This window comes from Parasteatoda tepidariorum, chromosome 3 (assembly GCF_982258835.1).
Source record: "Parasteatoda tepidariorum strain Cologne lab strain chromosome 3, Ptep-v5.0, whole genome shotgun sequence".
NCBI lineage: Eukaryota > Metazoa > Arthropoda > Arachnida > Araneae > Theridiidae > Parasteatoda > Parasteatoda tepidariorum.
This window is the reverse complement of record NC_141757.1, coordinates 99689584-99706904: the sequence shown is the minus strand read 5'-3', so window position 1 is coordinate 99706904 and position 17321 is coordinate 99689584.

The following is a 17321-nucleotide window of genomic DNA, read 5'->3' as shown; positions in this document are numbered from 1 at the left end:
TGAGAAGATTAAATTGAAGCGCTTTTTGCTGTTCCGTGCATGTTTTTTTTTTTTTTCTTTTTTCGTGTCGCGCGTTTTCAACTAATTAAAAAAGACCAATACTTTCACCTTCAATCACGAATAAACATCCAACATATAAATCCTCCCAACTTCCCCGATTGGCTACTTTAAGCCTCACATTAGCAACTTCTTCACAAAATATAATTTTAAATAGAAAATAACACATTTTTCACTTAGAAAAATTACAAAAAAAAAGTAAAACATTATTGAAAAATTTAAATAGTATCTTCCCGCTTTAAAAATAATCAAAGAAGAATAAATAAATGAAATAAAATTTTTTAAAAAAAAAGCGTAATACAACCAGCCTATAAGTCCCCCCCCCCTTACCCTTCTCCTTACCTCAATGATCTAATCTGAATTATTACAGATAAAAAGAATATTCATTGAAACAGCGAGAAGCATTCATGCTGCCCAGAAAGCGAGAGGGGAAATATCCCTACAAATTTTCCCTATGGAGGTACCTTTTTTACCGGGAAATTTTTTTCCGGGACCTTTTTTTCCAGGGACCCTTTTTTCCGTACCTTTTTTTCCATGGACCCTTTTTTCCAGGGACCTTTTTTACCGGGGCCTTTTTTTCCGTACCTTTTTTCCGGGACCTTTTTTTACCTTCATATTTTCACTCCCATGTAGGTAAAGAAATCGATGATTCACAAATCTGGTATATAAAAAATAGTAGGTATGTTTGAAAAATGTTCAGTATCCTTTGCCTGTGTTGATTATTCCTTTATCACAGCTGTGGAATGAAAGAGATGATTTGAAATTAAAATGAACCAATTTTCTAATTTATGAAGAAACGGAAACAACCCCTGTTGCATTATAAATAAAAAGTTTTCTGTTTGTGTCAACCCCAGAGATTCTGATTGTAAGATGTATGTTTTTCGAACTATCTTTTACTTCCAGTGTAGGTTGTTAATTATCCCACAATCTCGTAGGTTATTTTAACAAATTGATCTCCGAATTCATCCAGTGTTATTAATTATTAATTTCAGCATTAAATTAGTTTTTCTGTAGATATTGAATATTTCCGTATAGTGAACTGTTGCGCCAACAACAACCACCAAGGACCAAGGTGCCAAACAGATTTTGAACCTGCAATTTTTTTTAAAAATAAACATGCAGAGACTTGCCCGAGGGTGCTACAAGTTATGCCCTTCTAGTTGGTCCCTTTCTGTGATTTTTTTAGACGTTTTTTGCGAACCGTTCCCGGAAGTTACCAAATTATTATTCTGCCGCAAATCACGATACGGAAATCTTCCCAATTTTTTTTCACCATTATCATCAATTTATATACATTTCAGATCAAAATTTCCAACATTATATATTAAGTTGGAACAAGTACAGGCTTATACTGTATAAATGCTGATTGTGACTGCTGCCTTCAAACAATTTTGACGTTATTTCACAATGATGTCACCAGGATCAAGAGAAATTCAAACCCAAGGCCCACCAAATTTTCCGGGCACTTTACAAAATATTTTGAAATTAAATTACTGAAGAGAATGCCCTATTGAACTGCATGATTCAAGAGAAACATTCTAAGAAATTTTGAAAGCAGACGATTGAAGATTATTTTTCTAAGATAAAGTTTACGTATCTATAAATTAAAGCGAAATATAAAACAACAAAACAATGTTATGTTAAAATTAAAATAGTTTGGTGACCACAAGCAATTGAAATCAATAATTTTTGCTAAGTCTCTGATGGGCTGAATTATTTTTTTACTGTAAGCTGTAATTATTTTTTGCTTAGTACTTAAATCAACATAAAGCTAGCCCACCTATCATTAGACTTATTACAAGTTTTTGAGGCCCCTGAAATTGTGGGCCCTAGGCCCATGCCTATTGGGCCTAGGCAATAATCAGGCCCTGAATGTCACACATTGAATTTTTTTTTAAAACAATAGGTAAGAGAATTCAGACGCAGCCTATAACTGATATTTGATCTCCTGATCAAATAACAGACACGGAAAAAAAATTAAAATTTTTTTTTTAAATTATTGCCTTATTAGTGGAAAAAAATTGGAATTATTGGAAGAAAAAAAAAGAAGCTGAGAGTAATGGAATGATGGCCTCTCAAAAACCAAGAAGAAAGCCAAACAAGGATGGATGACTGACAAGGTTAATGATATCATAACTCACTGTCAATTAATCCAATCTTTCGTCATAATGTTTACTACATCTATAAACTATTTTGTTTACTTTGCTTCTTTTTAAAATGTATCAATAAATGTACCTTCAACCAGTGTTTCCATCATAGAAAAAAAATGAGTGAGAATTTCTCACCCTTTCTCAAAAACAGGATGAGATTTCAGAAAGTTAAGTGAGATTTCTAAAAACTAAAAAAACACAAATAGACTTGAAAAAAAATCATTTCTTTTATGATAATACATTTTTAACGTCTTCTATTTTTTAAAGCATTGAATATTTTTGCTGCATCATCATAGAAGATATCGCCTTTACTAGGTATTTGTCCATCTTACATTAGTGCATAAAAAATTTGAACGTCTTACATGAAAAAACCTTACCTGCGGTAAACACGTGGTTGCAGAGAAATGTGTTCTGAAAGGGGTTCCGTGGTTCGGAGGGGTTGTGTTCTGTTGTTCGAAAAAGTTCTGAACAATACTGGTAAATAGGAAGCTAGATAACGGGATAAATGTTGAAAATAATGAAAGATCCAGGAAGAAAAGTGAAACGGATTTTATTCTAAATGGCGTAATTCGAAGCTTTTTCCAAAATGCGAGAAATTCGTGAATTTTGAAATTGATTTACAGAATGCGCGAATTTCTCGCGGTAATCATTTTTTAATGCGAGAAAAGAAAAAAAAATATGCGAGATTCTCGCGTTCTCGCGCTGTAATGAAAACACTGGAATGAAATGTAATGAAATGTAATGAAAACACACATTTCGGAAATAAAATGTACCTTCTTCAACTTTAAGACTAACAGATTTTCTTAAATTGGGAGTGGATTTGGCGATTCATGATAACAACGAAATCCCCCAATAATGTAATGACGTGAATTAGAATCTTGAATCAGTGATTCGGTTCAATTCATTGGAATCACTCTATTTCAATTACCTAATTCGATTCATTTCATTCGAACTCATGATTCAATAATTTGAAGAAATTTCCATTTTTCCTCCCAGCAGATTAAAATTTCCGTAACTACCGGGTGACTGCAATTTAGAAATATCTTTATTTAAATCTAATGCTACACTAAATAAAACTAAAAATTTTCCGAAAATAGTGGAATTTTTAATATAGGAAAGAACATTGAAATTGAAAACCAAACAGAAAAGCAAACTTTAAATTATAATTATGAAAAAAATTAAAACAAAATCACAAAAAGAAACGAGTGTTACACACTTTGACGCAGAACTTTTATTAAACATATTTTTCATACTTTTTTTTCATTATTTTGAATTAACTTTGGTCGAAATAAGTGAAAAATATTGTTTAAGATTTTAATAATTTACGTTTATGAAATACAGCTGGAAATCCGGAGTCTTTTTCTGCGTTAAATGTATAATCTTCCAAACACGGCTCACTGCCCAACAATAATTTTTCAAATTTGCACTTATTGAGATCTAAGAGAATATTTATTCATCTTTGAAACTTCTTTAATTTGCAAAGTAAATTATTGATGAATTTTTGAATATAAACTAAGAATAAGAATATAAATTTTGAATATGAAGTTTTCAAACTGTGTTTTTTGTATACTTATTTTAGTACAAATATAATTCTGATAATCTGATTTTTTTAGCAGTTATTAGACTGTCTTTTTTATAATTAAAATATACCAAACTATATTTTTGCTAGCAATTAGAACATCAGGGAAAAAAATATATAGAAGGGACACTAGTGTCCCATCTGTGTCAAAGGGTTAAGAGTAGTATACTGCTGAGAAGGAATCAAAAATAAGAAAAATTATTTAAAAAAATATTAATTTTATATTTATTATTAATATTAACTTATCGATTCGAATCAATTAATTTAAAGCACTGATGCTGTTCAGTGCTTCAAATTAATTGATCAGAATCGCCTTACTGATTCGTTTCACTAAACTTCAATGGGAGAAAAAAAAAACGGGAAAAACAATGTTTATAACATTGCTAGATGTAATAATTGGTTAGTATAAAAGATAAAATCAACCTAGAAAAAACACTCCTTTTTTACTGGCCCACAAATTAATATTATTTTGAACAGCATAGATAGAAATATGTTGTACGCAATTATAAAGTTTGTTCATTTACCTAAAGCGACTGGAAGAATATAGTAATTTCCAGGACTAGTTCTAAGAAAATTTCACCAACCAATTAACCTGTTCTTCAAACACTATATTGGGGAATTTTTTTCTAGAATCATATGTTGATGTTAATATGAATCATAGCATAGAAAAATTCATTTTATGAAAGTGAAAGTACAGAAAATCTTTCTTAATGGCATGACTATTTTTTATTTTATCTGCCTAATTTTAAGTGTTTTTCCCACTTAATAATTTATATTACATTATTCTATCTGTGGCCTCAAATTATATAAAAGCGCGCATGATTTTTCAAATTTGATGCACAGTGCAGAATAAATGTGAACACTTGAATAATTTTTCATTTTATGATTCGATTTTCGCTAAGATAATGAGTCGAAGAAAAAAAAAACCTTAAATAAGCTAATTATTAGGTTATAATTAGCTTAAATGTGTAAGTTTTAAGTTACTGACACAACACAATAGATAATCTATCAGCAACAAAAAACTTGACAATTTTTTTTTTTTTAATTCTTTTGAATAAACACATTTTTTTCGACGTGTTTTGAACTTTTAATCCCCAAAATTTATATAGTAGCCGCAATCCAAAAAATATGGTCCGAATACTTTCAGTTAAGTAAACGGTCGGTCAGGTTTGAACTCTTTATACTGATATTATTCTTATTATTTTTTGAAAATTTCGTCATATTTAAGAAACGGAATAAGCGTTTTGAAAAAGTTTTGCATACATATGTAAAATTCGCTTTAAAGATAGTTCAAAGTTTTAAAAAAAAGTAATCGTTCACGTTATTTATTATTTTTAGTGTTTAAATTAACAGAAGATGAATTTACTTCTCTTTTTTTCCCCCTACAGACTCCAGCACAAATTATATATATAACTTAGAAATTTGAAATTACAAAAGTTGGTAGAAAAAAGTAAAATTGAATATTAAAAAAATTTAACATTCGTTAGTGTTACTGTTAAGTTTTTAATAAAAAAATATCTTGTAAGGCGTTTTGCAGTTGCAGGAATGTAACTATAGAGTTGAAATATGATATGCTGAAAGGGCAATTTCTATTTCTGAACTTAAGTTATCTGATTGCATGAACATGATTTTGGGCAAAATTTTCGAAACTGAGTCATTACAAATTTAGAAAACCTGTACCTCTAACTTTCTAAAAATACTTTGCTTTTGTTTGTACTCTAATTCTTTACAAAGTTATAGCAGTTTTTGTGCAAGTTGATAACAGTGGATAGACTCAGGACTAAAGAGAGTACAATCTCTACTCTATAGCCCTGGGATAGACTAATGATTTTAAGTCTTTAAATGCGTTTATCTGACAATCAGATTTTTTTTTTCTTTTTACATTTTACACCTCTTTAAACATGTTTTTATTTATAATAATTGCCTGTTTATGATTATAGCACGCGTTTTGAACTACAAACTAAGAAAAAAAAAATAGAATTGTATTTTGTATGCATGCCTTTTTCGCAGACAAGTGCGGGACTTTTTAAAAAATGTTTTTTTTTTTAACCACATTGATCAGTAACTCAGAAGTATTATGCAATTGCTTAGGTGATAAAAGTTCGAAACATAGTTGTTAGCCTCAAAATGATTTTTTCTTTTAGGAGATAATTTTTTTTTTTTTTAAGTGAATAGTATATAAGTAAAAAAAGCCTTATTTTTACCTAAAAATGGGCATTTAAATAATAATTAAATTTCTTTTGCTAGTTTTATAAGTTTTCGCACATAATAAAACAACTAAACAAGTTTTTAAAATTTTATAATAATGTTTTAAAAAAAGTTGTCGAAACTAGTCGAATAACTTAAAACTATTTTTTTTTTGTTGTTCGTATAAATTTTTTTCCCCCAAGATTTAATTACATCTTAATATCTATAAAGAAATTTTTAAAAATACAAAAAAATTAACAACATCAAGAGTTCTAGAGTGATGAAAATAGTTTTCTATTCGAATTTAAATAATGACATAAGGTAATCATAGTAAATCGTTAACGAGAGAAATTACTTATTTGTAATTTTTTTTATAATGAATTCAGTTACTTTCCTTACAGCAGTGTTTCCCAAACTTATGACTTTTGTGTACCTTTTCTAAACTTTTTGTAATGCTGTGTACCCCTAATAAAAAAATATATGTATTTTTTAATATAAAAATATTGCACAAAAGTTAAAAATCACAACAGGCTGTTGACACCACTCATTATTAACTGCTAACTCTGCGAAAAATAGCCAATAGAAAAATATGTCATCGTAAATTTTCATGGCTAGCTTTGTTTTCAAATAAAATTTTTTGAAATTTTCGTCTGTTGCAAGATATTTCGCATAAGAACGCGTAAACTGTTCCCATACCCCAAGGAGTGCGCGTACCACACTTTGTGAAACACTGCCTTAGAGAATGAATAAGGAATGTATAAACAGTTATACAGAATGTGTAAACATTCTGTATTCAAGCACAGTTGTTTATTATTTATACGTTTCGAACATTTTGAAAAAAAATTTGATTACACAAAATTAGAATTGCTACACACTTAATTAACAAAATGATCTTTTGATTATTTTGAAAAATATCAATGAGAAGCAATCAGGGGGGTTAGTGAGCGGAGCGTGCAGTGAGTGGAAAAAAAGTAGTCAAGGAAGATAAAAACAAACATTCAGTAATGTTTGCTTAAAAAAAAATCTATCTTAACAGGCCAATCAAAAACCAAACATGTGAAAATGAAAGCAATACCACAATCACAGCAGTCCCCCCCCCCCACCCTTTTGCGCTATCACCGCAATTCTCTGAAAATGTCATTTACGTGACTAACTAGGGAGAAGCCTTGTTTGAGGAAATAATCTGTTATAGTTAGTCATGTGGATATTTTAGACAAGAATTATCTACTAACTAAAAGGGAGAAAAAAAATTAAAACTAAATTGAAAACATCTCTTATCAACTTTCAAATTCATATGATACCAAAAAAAAAGGGGGGGGGATTAAAACGGAAATACGTAAATTTAGTCACTTGGAAAAATGAATCAATTTCATTTTCAATTGACATTACAACAGCAACAAAAAAAAACACATAAACACAAACAAATAACTTTATTTTGGTTTGCTGATCGAAATTTTTACTATAGAAAAACATAAGTGAGGCGCTGTACATCTCCATTGGTCAGACAAAAATATATATATATATATATATATAATTTCTTTTTTGTCCACTTGTAAAAATTAAATCTTAAATTTTTAATTTTTTCTAGTAATTTCTTCTTTTAAATTTTGTAACTATAACTTTGTTTATATTAGACAGTGATCGAAATTTCGGCTGTTGATAAATTCTGTCTGCAGATCTTAGGAAACCACTGACATCGAACTTACATTGTCATCGAAAAGAAAACGTCATATTCTCTTCAACTAGCTGAAATAATTATAAAATCTGCTTGTAGTGGTTAGTAAACAAATGAAGTTGAAACTAGTCTCATCTAACACAGAACTCCAATCAAGATTGGGGGCTCTTGCCTTAGGTCAGCGAATCCCAAATGGGGTTCCGTGGAACCCTATGGTTTAGTGAAAGACTTAAAGGGGTTCCGAGAGTCAGGAATGTTTAAGCCATTTTTTTTAAAAAACATTTTTGAAGCTGCAATTTATAGTTGGATTCAGTTAAGAATCCATTATTCATTTAATGTTTTGATTACCAATATGAAACTATTTAAAGTAAATGTCACTAAAAAAGGCATTCAAAAAAAAATTATTGTTATTATTTTAATAACAACTTGGTGAATAAATTATGTAAAGATTATGAATTGAAACTAATTGCGTTTGTATTTCTCATTAAGTTTTCAAATCATATTAAAATATTTACATCCGTTAATAAAGAAATATGTTTCCCCAATGACCATGTTTAACATTTATAGCAGTTTTTTTTAATTAGTTTTCAGTTGAACGAAAACTATAATTTGGCTTATTTTATTCATTTTCATCTTCTGCATCGACACAAAAAACAAATTTATAACTAGTCTGCAAATTCAGCTTTAGGACTGCGAATTCAACTGTCGGACCAGGGGTGGATTAAGAGTACGCGGGGCCATAGGCCATTAAAATTTTTGGGGCCCTTAGATTAAATTTTTTCTCGTATATTTTTTATTTACTCAAATATAAAAGTATTTATAAATCTTTTCATTTAAGAAAGCATATTTAAAATAAAAATAAATAATAATAAATAAAATTTTACTTTATTTTGTTAAATTAGAAGTAAAAAAATTATTGTATTTTATTAATAGATAATTTGAAATTCTTTTTAAAAACAATTGTTTTTCTTAATTTTTTAAAATTTATTTTCAAAATTTTTTTTTAAGGGGGCCCCTAATCATTGGGGGCCCCAGGTCATAGCCTAGTCTGGACTAATGGGTAATCCACCCCTGTGTCGGACATTAAAACATATTTTAAGATTATTAATGATGAAACGATTAAAACCTTTTTGTCCTCTTATTTTTTTTCCTCCAACACATTATTATTATTATTATTATTTTGTTAATATCGGTCGAAAAAACCGAAATTTTATTTCCTTTTTTTTTTACCACTGCACTTGAAATTTTAGTCAACTACTTAATTTTCTCTAGTAAATTTTATATTATTATTTGCAGATTATTTATTTCCACAATAAATTTTATACATTTTCAGTTTTAAAATTTTATTTCGAAAAAGAACTTATTCCAATAGATTTCTTTTTATCTTCTGGGTTTGTTTCAATAAACATCCCTCACGGGGATAACCTGTATTTTGAATACAAGCATTTTAAAAATAATTCACTTTTGTTTATACTAAATACATTCTATTTTTATTAAAGAAAATTTCTTCAGCAAAACAAAATAAATATCAATATATATTTAACCGTTCTCTTAAGAATTCATTCTTTACAGGGAATGTTTTCTTAGTAAATTACAAACGCATGCAGATCAATTGCAAATTTTAATTTGAAAGAATTTCTTAATTTTTATTGGATCTTTTATATTTTCCTATTTTCATTATACTTTCCTACTTTTCATTATATTATGATATAAACTACTATAGTTAATATCTTACTAATACTCAATGCGTAGTTAATAGTTATCATGTTTTAATTAAATTATTAAAATGTTGCCATAAATTATTTTGAAATTACGCAACTGAACTACAATTTTTAGTCATTTAGCTTGATATTTGTAATTTAAATTATTGATCTGTGTCCTAATAGAATCCAATTGTAGCAATTTACAACTCATTTTCAGTTCAATCGCAAAATTTTGCAGTATAAAGTGCAAAATTTTTAATTTTACGATTTATTGTAGTGATTTAATTTGTATCCAGTAATTTCGTCACTGGATGATTTAATAGCCAGTAAATATTATTTTTAGCTGCTTACATTTAAGTTATTTCTTTTTCTCCGAATTTTAGTTGTTTGCAGAACTGTTTATTAAAATAAGTTTTTTTTCCCCTCTAAATTTTGTTAATTAGAAATATTTTTAAAAGTGAAATACTTCCATCAAACTTTGGTAATTAAAAGAACTTCTTTTATCATTAAATATGTTTTTCTTCAAATTTTGATAATTAAAAAAGAACTATGTATGAAATTTAAACCTGTTTTTCTAACTTTGATAATTCGAAGAACTAACTGCCTCAGAAAATAAAATAATTTTTTAAAAAAAATCAAAATAAGGGTGGATTAAAATACGTAGTTTCACAATTACACGGCAATTAACGAAAAATTATCGTTTATTCCAGATATAGAATGTCATTTAATCAATTATGTGTGTCATCACGTTATCAAGGCGAATTCAGCTTTTGATTGGTTATCACAAATTTCGAAAGTGAAGTACTCTGTTTACACAAATTTCTCTTAATTCTAGCAACGGAAGATATTTTTCTTCTAAGTTTTCAGTTTTCCATGAGGAGAGTTTCTTTTCACTTTTAGGGTTGCCAAATAATTTCGTATTCAAAATAAGGCGCCAAAAACAAAGCCAACGGAAGTTACAGCTACATTTTCTCTTGTATTTCATCGTCTTTGGAGTGAAACGCCCTCTTAAATTATGTTTTCTTTGTCTTCAATCGGCCGTTAGAAATATCACTGACATTTATAGCAGCTTTGAATAATTATGGATCGAAATTAAAAACTCTATTGTATTTTTAGCGTTATGGAGCTTAGCATGCACGACCGAATTCGTGTTTTTGTTAAGATGTATTTTAATGTTTGAAATTTTCAGTTCAAAATTATAATTGGTTAAGTTTGGGAACTTTCAAATCAGCTTCCAATATTTTAGTTTAATAATTTTTGTTTTATTTAGTAATTATTAAAGCATTTGAAACATATTTTTGAAGGAAAAAAAATTCTAAAAGCATTTTTAAAAGAAATTATGTGATTATATTTAAAACTGAATATAAAAGGAAATTTTTATTTTTTGAAACTAATTTTAAAGTTTTTTTTATACCACATTATGTATAATGAAATTTTAAAAAATTTCTTCCTCAATATTTTTAAATTGTGAGTTATGAATTAACATTATGGTAATTTCCAGAATACCAAATTATCGCTTTTATCTCTTATTACCTCCTAATTAAAAATTCTACCGGTTTTTGCTCAGAAATTTACTAGTTTGAAGTATTTTTTTTTACTTCGTCGGATTCAATAGCTATGAAATTCCTTTTTATATTATTTTTCGTGTCTGTGTGAATCTTGTAATTAAAATTTCGTCCACTTTCCGACTAGTTAGAACACTTAAATCATTACTTTCGCTACGCTAAAGATCGCAATTTTATCGTTTCCAGACAGCAACAAGCAGAATTTATCGCAACAGGGAAACTTATCGTCAATCGAAATTCCATCTTTCTTACTAAATAAAGTGTATTAATTATATGACAAATTAGGTGATTATCCTAATAAATACAAATCACCATTCTAATATTTTTTTTTTTTTTTTAAATTTTTCTCTTTGTTTAATAAAAAACACGTGGTCGAAATTTGAGACTTCTGCAAAGGCTTTCACTGGCGCCTAAAAAGCAACTCTTAGCCCCTAAAATCGAGACAAGGAGATTAAAACTATTATTTTTACAAAAAAAAGTAAAAAATCGTCTATATTTAGAAAACTGGCTACCAATTTTATATAAAAAGAGACCATTTTAAACATGATTTGTTAATGAAAAACCGATAGTAACAGCCGAAAAAACAACGTGGATTGGATTCATGACTGAATCAAGTGCGTGAAAAAGTAATTTTTCATATTTGAAATCGCGTGTCATAATAATAATAAAAAAAAAAATACTGTCTAAGAACCAATAGAAAATGAAATAAATTTACGATGGAATACAATCATTTGTCAAAAAGTGATAACATAAATTTAAAATTTAAATGTCGTAAACATTGTGTTATAATCATAGGAATTTGATAATCCACGTTAAAATGAGAAAAGAAACATTGAAAAAATATGGAATTCTGAAATCTTTAAATACAATGTTGCGTGACTGATGCACGTTAAATCTGTCGTGTCACGAAGTCCTCTATGTTCCCATAACAAATCATACCTCTGGGGGTACTGATCCAAGAGTTTCCTTGTCTTCTGGATTGGTTCAAAATTACAAGGCTACGGAGTTGAACATGAGTAGTTGTAAACCCAAAAATTGGGTCGGCTGTTCAGCGACGTTTAATGTCGCGCAGAATTTTTTTTATTTTTGCACTCACGTACTTCTGCTCTAGAGATTAAACCCAGCTCTCTCTCTCTCTCTCATATATATATACAGTCAAACCTCGAATCTCCAGCTTGAAGGGAGAGGAGAAAAAATTCGAGATATCGAAAATTCGAATTATCGAAAATCGCATGTTATCGATGTTCGAATAAAGAAAAATGCTCTTTACATACCTTATTTACAATTCCATATTTATTCTAAAAACACTTTTTACACTTAAAAAGATTCATATTGTTTGCTTTAGAGATGTGTAAGAAAGTTTGTCTATAACACTTTCTAAGTGGACTATAGCTTTAAATATCTCCTCTGACATATTCGGCTGTCTCTCAATAAATCTCCTTACAGTATCTACTACAGAAAGTGCTTGTTTGATAATTGATTATGAGAATTAGTTTTCTATTCTTAAAAATTTTTTTGGAATATTTTTTTTTTATTTTCAGAGAAAAATCTACACTATTTATGGAAGAAAAAAAAAATCAAGTTATCGAGGGATTAGAAAAAAAATTCGAGAAATCAAGGGTTTTTTTTAACATTGAGTGCAAAGGAAATTTTAAGGGAATTTGTTTTTCTTTGAGCTATCGAAAAATTCGTGAAATCGAGGTTCGACTGTATATTAAATATTTCTTTCCTAGTGTATTATTTTTGTCAAAAGGATACTATTTAGACTAATATTCTTGACCTTTTGGGCTGTGGCGTAACTACCAATATAAATATTAAATGCCAAATCACTAGCATATAAGGCATGTTAACTTGATTATATCATGAGGTACCTTCTAATAGATGAAGGTTAACATGGTCTTTAATCTAAATCTCCACAATGGTGACCCGGACGTGATATGAACATGACAATATCGATGGATGATCCACATTAAACAGTTGATTTGCTTAACAAACATTTACTTCTCAAAGAAACAACAAAAAAAAAGAATCCGGTGAAATAAATAATGTCTCCCGGTAACTTATAATGCTATAAACAAAAAATGAAGAAAAAATATAATGAGCAAAATTGATGTAAATAAATAAACAGCAAAAATCAGCTAGTGGTATTCGTTCATCGAATTTCTATCACAGATAAAATTCTGGAAGGGGAGTAATGTGGCGAAAAGGGTGAACTGTGACTTTTTTTCATAATTCGAAGCGAAAATCAACATAGTAAAAGAAAAATCTCATTTTGAAAAAGGGAAAATTAAGCAATTTTTAAAAACACCCAATGAAAAAAGCACCTTTAAGGGCTTTTAAAAAACGAAAATCGAAAATAAGCACTTTTTAAAAATGCACCCTGTTTAAAATTAGACCTAATGCATTTTCGCTTGTTTATACATTTATTGTATAGTTAAACTTGACTTCTGTATTTAAGTTTTGTCCACATGTAATATTGAAATCAGAGGAAGAGGTAAAAGATTCAAGGTTGTGATATTCTTTTACCCATTGAGTAGTTATTGCTAGTAGTCAAGGGGGAGCACCTTTCATGGGTGGTCTGCATGCACAAGAATCACACGAATTTCGTTCCAGCATTCATTGTGGGAGGCAGTTCCTGACGCGTTGTCGGTCACCTTTCAATTCATGCAAATTCTGAGAAATTACTAACGTACAATGTATAATAAGCAGCTGGAGCACGCACCTGACCAATATTTGTTACTGATTTAATTTTTTTTCCGATTTCATATTTTCTTTCTTGAAAAATAAAATCTTAAGAAATCTCTATCAATTCTAGATACTGGTTGAGATGTCTATAGGGAAACATTCTTCCATTTATTCATTTGAGATGCCTATACATGAATAAATCGAACAAAATAATAGTATGCGGAAATCTCTTAATTGAAGTATAAAACCAAATTAATAGAGGATATTAAATATAAAAAAAAGAATCTGCACACGAAAATTAACTTGTACTAATGGCTGGTATAAAAGCAAATCAATGACATTTAAAATAAAAAGGGATCGTTATTGGATCAGTATTTTAATGGATTAATTCAACTGATAGGGATTTCGCGCCATTGTACAACAAAAAATTGTACCCAGGAACAGGTTTTTCAACCAATTTCAGCTAACACACAAATATTTTTTTCAGGGCATTATTAAAAAAATAACGTACTGGTGTTTTACACAAAAAGTAGAGGATCTCATTATAAATATTGCTGTCAATGGTAGAAATGCTATCAGTAATGCAAATATGATTACATAGGATTGGTAATGGTCTTCAGAAGTTATCAAAGGCGGCTTCTAGCACCTTTTTAATATGATGTCAGCGTTAGAAGGTCATACTTTTAGATAAAGTAAAAATTTAAATTCACCGTAAGTGGCATTGGGTAGTGTTAAACATAAATTGAATAAGCTTTGTGCAATCTTTAAATTGTAGTTAAAAAAACAACATTAACTCGGTAAATCGATATTTTAATTTACGATATGATTAAAAATATGTAAGTTAAACTAATGTGGTTTCTATTACACTTTGTATAATTTTGAACGCATTTATAGTTTTGATTACATTAATGATGAGCGTTAATTCTGAAGATATTTGTTTTTTAATACGATAATTTTGTTTAAGAAAATCTTCTGCTCAAGAAAAACTTCAATAATAGTAAACACCCTGTTAAACTAAAAATTATTCATGACCCAATATTCATGAATCTTGACTCAGTAAGGGTTCAAAGAGCCTTTATTTTCCGATATTGGTCCTCCGAATCACCCGATATTTCACAGCCACTTTACAACCAATATCGGTCCTATATCGAATTGCCAGTTTCACACGATATTTTATATCCATTATTTAGTTAATGTAGACCAATGTAAGCCCTATATAGTCCATTCTAGGACCAATATTCAAAAATCTAGACATCCCAATATTGGTCCCTCGGTGCATGTTCTTATAGAATCTATATCAGTGGTTTCCAACTGGCGGCCCGGGGGCCGCATCCGGCCCGCGAACTGAAATGTATTAGTTGTCATTTTTTTGCGGACAATTTTCGTCAAAAATCTATATGGATTTAAAATACTTTCCTCGTTAATAAAAATTTAATTTCTTCGTTTCTGTGAAATTTAATATATAAACGGTGCAAAGAAATTTATTTCTCAGGTTTTGCTTCCAAGAAAATATTTATTCAAATACAAAAATAATCGTGTATGTTGCTCTTTTTTATTTTATTTTTTTGTATTTTGTGAATATAATTTAGCATGTGTGCATCAGAAATTTTCTAGAAGAAATTCTCCGATTTAACTTTTTGAAACCACTCATTTTGGACGAAAATATTTACACAAACATTTGTAAATTTTAAATTTAAAATGTAAATATTTATTCTCTGGTGGTTGCAGCAGACAAACCTCAATTTTCTTATTGAATATTTTGTGTGCTTCTATGTAAGTTTTAATACAAACCTTATAAAAGTTTTATATCTTAACAATTGGATATCTGTTGCACATTAATTGTTTAATACATCGGTGCACATTAAGGTTATTGTAGCCCGAATTTTTTAATATGCAATTAAATATTTTTTAAAATCTACTTCTTATTTTTATTTGTAATTCAATACTTTTGTTTTGTACAATTTGGTAAAAATCTGGCAGTAATATTTAATGTTCCTTCAAACATGTAAGAGTCCTACATAAAATTTTGATAAAGTTGCGGCCCGCCATATGATTTGTGCTTTTAATTGTGGCCCCCGGCCTCATGTAAGTTGGAAACCCCTGACCTATATTGAGCCAATTTTGCACCAAACTGGGGGTAAGGTAAAATTGTTGCTAGGGTCAGTATGCAAAAAGTGATATACAAAAGAGAAAAATATTTTATTCTGAATTTGATTTCTAATTTTGTTATTTGAGTTTGGCGCTCTTTTGAGGCTGTACTTCTGCCACTTGAAGTCGTGTTTCAAATTTCATAATGTATATATTATATTTTTAAAGTGGAATTTAGAGTACGAAAATTAAAACTTTTTATGAATGATTTTTTAACAAATTAAAAAACCTTATTCAAAATTATTTAAACCAAACATTTTTTTGGTAAAGGAACAATAAGATAAAGAAAAAAAAAAAACATTAATTGAACAAAAATTCGAGCTTTAAGATTTTTTGAGCTCTGTTCGATAGTACATGTATAACATTTCTTGTATTCAAAAGACTGTAACACATTAAAATATATTTCCTTGCAGCAAAAAAAATCGAAATCATTTAAAATTACGTATAATGGAACACGTTCCAAAGTACTTAAAGAAACAAGTTCTAGTATTCCAAAATCAACTAATGTTTTAAACAAAATAAAAACTGGAGACCATATAATTAAACGAAGTACTATCAGTTTCCATGATTGAAACATTTAAAACTATTCATTTCGATAACCAAATAGTATTCTGTTACTAAAATGAAAATGTATGAAAAAAATTTAGTATTAAAACATGAAATTTTCTTTCTCTCGCTAAGACATAAATTCAAAGTTTAGGATGCTAATTTTTGCTGCGAAATCTATGCATTAAGAGTGGTAATTACAAATCATCCCATATATTTCATAATGCATTAAATGCACACTACTATAAGTGTGTAATTTTGCAACACACTGCATGGTTATTAGGTACAAGTGTCGGTCCACTGGTGTTATATTGGATAAATTGGTATTATAATGCGTTCTATGGGTTAGAAATTTATTAGTCTGTTTATAATGAAAATAAAGAACCATTAATAAAAATGATAAACGCATAACAATACAAAAAAGGGGAAAGTAAGAAAAGAATTTGGAATCATCTTATCAATAGATTTGTTTTAATGTGTCAAAAGTGTTTGAATTATGATTATTGGGGACTTAAAAACTATTTATTCAATTTTATGATAAAAAAATGATACAGAAACTGAATTGAAAACAAGAAACCGCCCTATTGATATGAATTGACAATAAAGACTCTCGAAATTATCACAAAAAAATCAGATGGAACTTTAGTCTGAATATGTGAAAATAAAAATGTACTTAAAACCAGTGTATACTATATTTAAGTGGGAAAATTCTAAGTTCTATTTCATAATCGTATGTTATCTGAAAGAAAGTTCTAGAAAAAGAGCGGAAAAAAGAAACAAATTGCTTTTAATTAAATAATTTGGAGATAATTACAATAGAAAAAAAATCTGAATTTACGGATACTCTCGATTTTTTTTAATTTATTTCAATATTCCATTATGAAAAATATTGATACACTTAAATGTTCAGGTGATCTTATATTCGGTTTAAAACTTGTCACGGCAGTTCATGAAAAAGAAAGTTTTCGATTAAGATTCCATTGAGAAGAAAAGTATTGATCCAGAAAGTTTATATTCGTGCTTTAT